At 36.0% G+C, this 9665-nt stretch overlaps 1 long non-coding RNA gene across 2 annotated transcripts; it reads left to right on the top strand.

Moving 5' to 3' along the window:
- Positions 1-5308: 5308 nt before the first annotated feature.
- LOC113297661 lies at positions 5309-7676 on the top strand. Of its 2 annotated transcripts, none has more exons than XR_003333579.1 (2): positions 5309-6503; positions 7141-7676. It is a non-coding gene; the product is annotated as an uncharacterized LOC113297661 (long non-coding RNA). The 2 variants fall into 2 exon arrangements; XR_003333580.1 differs by having other exon boundaries at positions 7130-7676.
- Positions 7677-9665: the final 1989 nt, after the last annotated feature.

The following is a 9665-nucleotide window of genomic DNA, read 5'->3' as shown; positions in this document are numbered from 1 at the left end:
AAACAAGTTCTTTCAAGGATTGTTGAAAAAGTACAACATATCTCACAAAATTGCTACAACATATTATCTATAAACAAACGGGCAAGCAGAAGTCCCTAATCGAGAAGTGAAGTTCATTTCCTAAATGAAAGGATTGGAGTTTACGACTCGACGACGCATTATGTGGGCGTATAGGACTGCATACAAGACTCATATTGGGATGTCTCCTTATAGACTTGTGTACAGTAAACCTTGTCATCTTCCGAGCATAAGGATTTCAGGGCTATTCAACAATGCAACATGGAAATGGATGGGACTGGTAATCAACGGAAGCTTCAACTAAGTGAACTGGAAGAGATTCGTAACGACGTATATGAAATTTCACGTATTTACAAGGAGAAAACAAATACTTTTCATGATAAGATGATTTCTAGAAAACACTTCCGTGTTGGATAAAAACTTTTGTTGTTTAATTCTCGTCTTACTTTATTTTCTGGTAAATTACGTTCTCGTTGGATATGTCCTTTTATTGTGCTTCACGTTTATCCTCATGGTGCAGTAGACATTCGAAGTTTAGTAAAGGGAAAGGAGCTAAAGGTGAATGGACATTGATTGAAACCGTACTATGAGTTGTTCATATCTGAAGTTGTGGAAGAGATCAACCTTGTTGATGTACTCCCTCTAGAGGAGTAATAGGCGAATGCCAAGTCGAGCTAAAGACGTTAAACCAAGCACTACATGGGAGGCAACCCATTGGATGAGTATTTCTTATCTTAATTTTAGCTTACTTTTTCTGATTTCACATTTCATGTTGGATTTTACATCTTGATTCTACTTGGATAACTTAATTTACATTGAGGACAATGTAAAGTTTAAGTGTGGGGGAGTGGTTAAGTATTTGCATTATGAAATTTTCAAATTTCTTTTCAACTTTTGTGTAAATTAGTGCATGAAAAACTCCAACTTGTAGTTAGTTTAGAGTCACATAGCATACATGTCGCTAAGATTACATCGAAAATCTCACAAGAGTGACTGAACTTAGATATGCTAGAGAACGTGATCGGGTTGCTTAGTTGTATGAGAGTTAAAGTTGGATTTAATTATGCCACTGGAAAATGAGGTGCAAATTTGGTATTAGAGTTGTGATCCACTATAGTGGAGACTACCCATTGTTACATCAAGCGAGGCATCAAACTTCACTTCTTTGTACTTGTCTAAATATGTGCTTTTAGAGTGTGTGTCACCGTACGTTAATTCCGGGTAGAATGATGAGCTACCCAACCTCCCACCAATGGAGGCACTACTTTGATCTCTTGAGTATTATTTTATCAATCGTGGGGATGACATTGAATTGCTAACTTACATACCACTTGTAATCTTGTTTGTAGTTAGCACCATCCACTCTATCTCTCCTACACCAACAGGTCCATAGAAACACCATCATCATCAACAAGCGGAGCATCATAAATTCGAAGGAAAGTGAAGACTTTCAAGGCTTACAAGCAACGGTACAGAAATGAGCAGATTTCATATTCAAGTACAACAACAAGACTATGAGCAGAATTTTTACAAGTTGAAGACTTATGTACAGGTACGAAGACTTTTGTTAATTTGTATTTTATTTTCTCTTGTCCCAAAAAAAATAATTAAAAAGAAAAAAAAATTCATTGTATCATAGTTTGGATTTCTATCATTTTGGTTAGTTTTTATTCTTTCAATAAAGCCAATGGAAGAAGAAATATTCATAATGAAGTTTCAAGCAACAAGGAATTAGAGGAAAGGATCACATTGTCAAGATTCTACGAAGTTCAAGATTTCATCATCACGAGTTGAAGACCGACGACGAAGATGAAGACAAGGATTGAAGACTGATGACGTTTCTATGGATGTTGTGAGAGTGGTGCTAACTGCACGTTGAACGGATAACAAGGTAAGTAAGCATATTCCCACCTTCGTTAAGTGGTTGACTTCCTTTCTTAGAGATCGTTAGGAAAAAAAAGTTTTCAAAATGATAAAAGATGTGGGTTTTCAAAATATAATTCGGAGGGTTTTTCCTTCCTACTCATTCAACGTGTGGCAGGATTTCTCTCTTCATTCCTACCTGGACACATGTGTGACCCATAAAAAAATTGTTTATTATTGAGAGCAATTTCATAGACCCTTTCTGGTGAGGCAGAGTCGATACTTTCGATCACTCTCGAACCTGAATTCTTTCGATAGGGGATGGTTATTTCTCTCTCAACTTTTGAGTATGAGATTGTGTTCTTTGATATGTTTAACTTCTTATGATTAGTGTGAAGAATCTTTATGTCTTCTTAGCGCGTTGGACGCTAGCATTTTAGAAAACTTGTAAGTTGGAAAAGTAGGTTTTGTGGGTATACTTGTAAACCCTTACGAGACTATAACTCGTCCACTAGGGACGCCTATGAGTTTAAAGGCTTGTTGTATATGCTAAGTGCAACCGTGACCTCGACGAACGGAGTTGTTATACCTTATTTTATTTTTGTAGTTTGCTCGAGGACTAGAAAAAGGAAAGTGTGGGGGAATTTGATAGGTACAATATTTTCACTAGTTAGGTACTCAAATGCTTTGCTTTCTTGATAGTTTTTATACCATTATGCTTTGATTTTGTTTTCTTTTGTGTTTGGGGTTATCTAAACCAAAAGGAAGCGGAACTCGTCCAAATTCGGGATTTCTTCACACCATCTTGAAGAGGACGAAAAGACGAAGTCAACGACGAAAGAATGGAGTTATTCCGACGTCGTATGAAGAAGTTATAACCATTTAATGTGGTTCAAAGTTTCAGAAAAGGGTGAAAGCACAATATTTCTATTGGCACCCACAATATACGTTAAGGGGCATACGGTTTACAAGAAAATTGAACTACCAGTCTTCTAAGACTGACAGTTGAAATTGGAATTTTTAAGAGCACCAACTCAATGGATGAGGGCGTCTTGTCGTCTCCCTCTTCACTAACAGAATCATATAGGAACAATGCAGATTTTCATGGCCGGCGGTGGTTGAGCTGGATTGAGGTTTATGACACAGACTGTTAGTTGCTGCTGGAGCTTGGCAGTGAAGTGGCAATGATGGTAATTATCGTAAGAAGGTCAAATATGGAGCTAGGTGTTGTTGTAGAAGTTTTGGCTCGACTTTTGGAGTTAAAACACGAGTGATGACTGCTGCCATTTATGGAAGATGAGGACGTTGATGAACTGTTAGAATATGGGCATCCAACTCAAAACCAATTGGCAATAAGTGGAGAGGCCCTAAGAGATTATAAACCGCAGGATCTCAAATAACCCAGACAATGTGGGACGAATAGTCTCAACACGCCCCCTCACGTGTAGCCTCGTTGGGTCTAACATGTTGACTATAAATCGGGTGACGTGGAGTAAAGGTGCGGTCAAATGATGACTCGTCACAAATAGCCTGCTCTGATACCATGTTAGAATATGGGCATCCAACTCAAAACCAATTGGCAATAGAGTGGAGAGGCCCTAAGAGATTATAAACCGCAGGATCTTAGATAACCCAGACAATGTGCGACTAATAGTCTCAACATGAACTGATGGAGCTGTTAAGCTCGAGTAAGAGCAGTGACTGGTGATGGAAGATAAACAGGGAAGATTTATTGCAGTTATGGTTAGTAGTAGTACAGTCATAACAGAGACGATGACTAAAAAGTGGCAGTGGTGATATGACAGAGGTGATGTTGTTGCCTTAAAGTTGTCGGAGAACGATTGAATGGGAGGAAGGCAAGCTGTTGGTTGCTGAGAAGAGCTTGGCAGAGAAAGAAATGGTTTGCTGCCATTGTTGATGGGGTCGTGTGGTTCTTGGCGAAAGCAATGAAGGAAAGAGCAGGTCATTGACGATGAAGATGGTGATGTTTGATCGGTGAATGATGTTGGCAGATATAGCAATAGAGCTCGAGTTAATGGGGTGCTAAAGAATATCGATGGATACTGACAGAGCCATTGATCAATGGTGATAAAGAAGACTAGTATGATGATGGAAGAGGAGAAACTCAGATGGAGTTTGTGATACAAACAACACAGGGAAGTCAGTTTCCCAGTTGAGAAAATAAGAAAATCTCATAAATTTTGTTTTCACGGAGAGCCTGGTATACGCGGGAGTCATTGGCTTAGGCTTGAAAACTCTGAAGAATAATTATTTCACTGATGGAGACGCGGTCGTGGGAGTTCGCCGAGAACATAAAAATCCTGGGACTTTAAAATTTCACGGAGATACTACTGTCCGTGATTCTGGCGGAGTAAAAAGAAAATCCAAGGAAAAAATAAATCACGGCTAGGTGAGTGTCCGGGAAAGAGAAGATAGAATGTCAGTCATCCGATACTAACAATGTAATGATGTTAATGGGCTTGGCCTTTAAAAACCTATGCAAGTCCATTTGAGCTTGTTTTGAGAATTCAGTCTCATGGCCAGATTTTGGACTCGACCTACTTCATGACTTCGACGAGTTTTGGCAACCATTCGACGCGGGATTTGGTGTACGAGCACTTCTATTTTTGGGACACCTATAAAAGAGACTTTTCTACAACTTCGAGGATATCTTTTAATCTTTTATCATATACTTTGGAGAAGAAGAACAAGAAATAGGGCTTAGAGTTGCGATTGATAATCAAAATTCTAGGGTTTGCTTTCTTTTTTTTCATATTATTTTTCATGGATTTTGAGAAATCCATGAGTAGCTAAACATCTCATATTGGTTAAGGATATAGTCGGATATCAGAAACATGCTACTAAATTAATATATTGGTTTTGAAATCTTTATCAAATCATATTGTCTTATTCTACCATTTATTATCGCCACGGATGATTGCATGGTTGTTTGTTTAGGAGCGCTACTAAATGATCTTGAATGTATTTCTATAGCTAGACTAGGGTTTTGAGATACGTAATTGTTGATGAACCTTGTCATAAGTAGCATATTTTGATTACCAATTATATTCAAAACCTTTGTGTGATTACAAATAGAAACTCGACCTATGTTAAATAGTTTACTCGTACTATTTTTATTGCATGGATCGGTCTAATTCATAGAACTTAAAGCTCTTGGAGGATTAAACTTAATAGCACGTTGCATTGGGTTGCTCACTGAGTAGTATTCATATGTGGTAATTATATAAATGTCCCTTATTTTGATGGGCTTCACAAATCCCTTATCATATAATAAATATACCCTTCTCCATTTATAAGCCTACTAGGGTCCACTAACTTTTTTTTGTTATTTCCATATTTACCCTTCCTCTTTTTAATTGTCGGTTCTTATGCTTCTTACTTCCATTTCTTCTTTATTTCTAATAACCATCTTCGTCGCTCTCTGGAAAAACAGACCGCCACCGTCTCCATCGCTCCCACCACCACCACTATCTTTATTTCTCCCACCACCACCACCACCACCACTTCCCAAGCCATCGGTTTAGATCGATTTTCAACTATAAACATAAATCTAGTGATGAATCAACGATAAACTAAATCCTAAAACCTAATCTCGAGCATCGATTGGGAAGAGGCGATGAGAATCCACCACCACCACCTCATCCTAAATCGATTATAGACCGATTTCAACTTTCCTCAGCTATAAAAATTTAATATGGCGATGAATCAGTGAGAACCTAATCTCCAACACTCAATCTTGATCATTAGAAACATTAGATTTATTTCGATTTCAGTTTGAAGAACTCAAAATCGATGATAACAATGTTTGTTTATGAGACTTGGATGTATCAAATGTGAAAAGAGGATGAAAATAGTCATCAACTAGTGGATCTAAGGATTCAATCATCACAAGCGAATTAAAAGATAAGTCGATCTCTTACTGTTATTATTACCTAAATTGGATCTTGGTTTTGATTTTTGGTGTTGATTCAACGTGATTTCTTTATTTATTTTGAGCTCTTGGTTGTTTATTCATCTCTGAAATAGGCAAATTTCTCCATGTCTTGTTATTCCAGGCAAAAGTGTTGTTGGTGGTAGATGTTGTGGCACTGGTGTTGGTCCTGTTGTTATTGTTGTGGTTGTGGACACTTGTTACAATGGAGTGGATGGTGGTAGCTTTCCTGTGGTAGTGAGGTTGGTGGGTGCTGGTGGTATTATATTTATGGAGGTAGTGATGGTAGAGTTTCATAGAGTTAATTGGTTTGTTTAGTTTTGAGTTAATTTACTGTGTTTTAGATTAAGTCAATTGAATTGGATTGGTGGTGGTCTTAGTGGTAATAAATTCAGTGGATGATTTGTTAGGTTGGTGGTTACTGGATTGGTGTTGGAATGGTGATACTGTTGGGTTGGTGGTAGTATTACTTATATGTAGTAAACTCAGTGGTGATGGTGATTTGTTGGGGTTGGTGGTTGCTGGACTGGTGTTGTATTGGTGATACTGTTGGGTTGGTGGTAGTAATACTTCTATAGATTACAACACGAGCACAACCTTCTATAATTTAATAATTTGAAGGAACATGTCTTAAGAGTTGGAGAAGAGGTTTCAGTTCCATTTTTGCAAGGTATATCTTTACTTTTCTGTCAATGGTTTATGGTTTATTTACTACTTTAGTCCCCTTCTAATGCCTGGCCTTTTCCCTTCATTAATGTCATAGTTGTATTTGACTTTCTGGCATTTTCTTTTCCTTTTTCTTTTCAATTTAATGTTTGCAAAAGGGACATCCCACCTTAATTGTTTGATAGACAAGCTTCTGATTCAGCTATTGGTCATGTAACTTGCCAGAAAGTTACAGACAGTAGTACCGAGCTCATGCTCTTAGAAAACATACATTTTGTTCTTAATATAGTCCTTTATGGACATTACACACACTAATACCGTCTATACTCATCTTTATGTTGCATGTAACTTGTTCGACTATTTTTTTTAGTTTACATTCATTAACCTCGGTGATTTCCACCAAAGGTCGGTCATCAAGTAAATATCAAAATATTTGTTCGTTCTCTTGATTATATCAGTACTATTGTAGCATATTTATTACAAGTCCTAGCCAGTGAAGTCGCAATGATCATTACTACTTCATTGGCAGTGTTAGCATTGTTTGCTGTGCATTCGAAGTTAAGTTAGTCTGCAATATTACTTCATTGGAAATATTAGCATCATTTTCATTTGCTTGAAATTAAACTTCAGAAATATTGCAGTAGCAATGTTAGACGAACCTGTGGTGTAATGGTTTCACAACTGACTCTAGTCAGAAGATGCGTGTTCGATTCACGTCAGGCTCACTGATTTTAGTAAATCAATTTTTGGGGATCAATTTTGGTTGTTGACATTAGATTTTGGCATCAACTTTGATTGTTGACACGATTTTTTGAGATCAAGTTTGGTTGTTGACGCTATACATAATTTGTACATTTTTTGAATTTTTAATTTTCGTATCAACTTGGGTTGTTGACACTAAATTTTTGTTAACTTTGGTTGTTGATACCTTATTTTGGGATCAACTTTGGTTGTTGACACTATTTTTTATTTTACTGATTTTTGTTTTCGGGATCAACTTCGGTTGACGCCATCTTTTTTATTATTATTTTCTGATTTTTTTATCCTTGCGTTGTTAGAGGCCACTCAAAAAGAATTAGGGGCCACTTTTTTATTCTCATCCATTAAAGGAGGTTAAGGGTGTCTTAAAAATAGAAAATTGTCTATATTGTCCTTCACCTTTATACTAAATCTAAACCTATATCCTTTATTTTCATGATCATATCATTCCTCTTCTTCTTCCCTTTTCTACCCACTGAAATTTTTTTCATCATTTTAATTTTGATTGAAAACAAAGATCGTCGATCAAACAAATGTTATGATTGATTGTTTAAAATTAAAACCCAAAATTCATTAACTTTAAAGTTGAAACTGAGAACATAAAAAAAAGGAGTTCAACAAACAAAACGAATAGATGATAGTAGTTGTGATTCAAAATTAGGATTTTATTACTTGAAATCAAAAATTTGATTCGAAAATTTTCTTGGATTTACAGTAACAGAAACATAATCGGTAGATAACTATCTATTTTACCTACCGATTATGGTTGATGTTTTTGGATTTACACTATCAGAAACATAATCGGTAAGTAAATTGATCGATATCTACCGATTATTCTTGATTCCAAAAATTAAATTTCTCTGTACAAAAATTTACGCACAATCAAACTACCGATTGTGAAAGTAGAAAATTTTGAAATTTTTGTTAAGTTTTGAAAATTTGAATTTGAGGCCATGAACACAATCGACAGATAATAAGCATCACTTATTAACACAATTTACTTCTGATTATGGTAGTACTAAAATTCGAAAATTTAGTATATTCGGAGGTTAAAGTAACTCACTTTACTACCGATTATGGTAGCGCCAAAGTTCGAAAATTATAGGATTTTGGCAAAATCATATTTTGGGGCCAATATACATTCTGAAGTCAAATTTACTACCGATTATGGTAGTATTAATATTCGAAAATTAAATATATTCGGAGGTTAAAGTAACACACTTTACTACCGATTATGGTAGTACCAAAATTTGAAAATTTTAGGATTTTGCAAAATCACATTTTGGGGCCAATATACATTCGGAAGTCAAATTTACTACCGATTATGGTAGTGCTAAAATTTGAAAATTGAGTATATTCGGAGGTTAAAGTAATACACTTTACTACCGATTATGGTAGTACCAAAGTTCGAAAATTTTAGGATTTTTGCAAAATCTCATTTTGGGGCCAATATACGTTCGGAAGTTAAATTTACTACCGATTATGGTAGTGCTGAAATTCGAAAATTTAGTATATTCGGAGGTTAAAGTAACTCACTTTACCACCGATTATGGTAGTACCAAAGTTCGAAAATTTTAGGATTTTGGCAAAATCTCATTTTGGGGCCAATATACGTTCGGAAGTTAAATTTACTACCGATTATGGTAGTGCTAAAATTCGAAAATTTAGTATATTCGGAGGTTAAAGTAACACACCAAAGTTCGAAAATTTTAGGATTTTGGAAAAATCTCATTTTGGGGACAATATACATTCAGAAGTTAAATTTACTACCGATTATGGTAGTACCAAAATTTGAAAATTGAATACATTCGTAGGTTAAAGTAACACACTTTACTACCGATTGTAGTTAAACTACCGATTGTAGTATTAACTACCGATTATGGAAGGGTAATTTTGCCATTATGAAATACGCGAGATAAGGGCTAGCTTCAATTTACGTTTGGGTGACCCTATTTTGTCTTATTGTTGGCCCTTAATTTCTTTTGGGTGGCCCCTAAAAATGCTAGGTTTTTTTATTGGGGATCAACTTCAGTTGTTGACCCCATATTATTTTTTCTCCTCTTATTTTCTGGGAACAACTATGATTGTTGACATCAGATGAGTTTTATCATTATTTTTTGACTTTTGTTTTTCGGGATCAACTTTGGTTGTGGAAACAATTATTTTTTTCTTCTGATTTTTGTTTTTAGGGTCAACTTCGGTTGTTGACACTACATTATTTATTTTTATTTTTTTATTATTTTATGATATTTTTTTTGGGATCAACTTTGCTTGTTGACACCACCGGCGGCGCCGCCGAAAGTGGTGGTGCTACTAATGGTGGTGGTAAAATGGTAGAGGTGGTTGTGGTGGACAGGTGGTGGGCTGGTGGTGGCGGTGGTGGTGAACTGGTGGTGGAGTAAGAGGT

Source organism: Papaver somniferum, chromosome 7 (genome assembly GCF_003573695.1).
Source record: "Papaver somniferum cultivar HN1 chromosome 7, ASM357369v1, whole genome shotgun sequence".
Lineage (NCBI taxonomy): Eukaryota > Viridiplantae > Streptophyta > Magnoliopsida > Ranunculales > Papaveraceae > Papaver > Papaver somniferum.
Note: the sequence above shows the minus strand (reverse complement) of the source record. Positions and strands in the feature narration are given on the sequence as shown.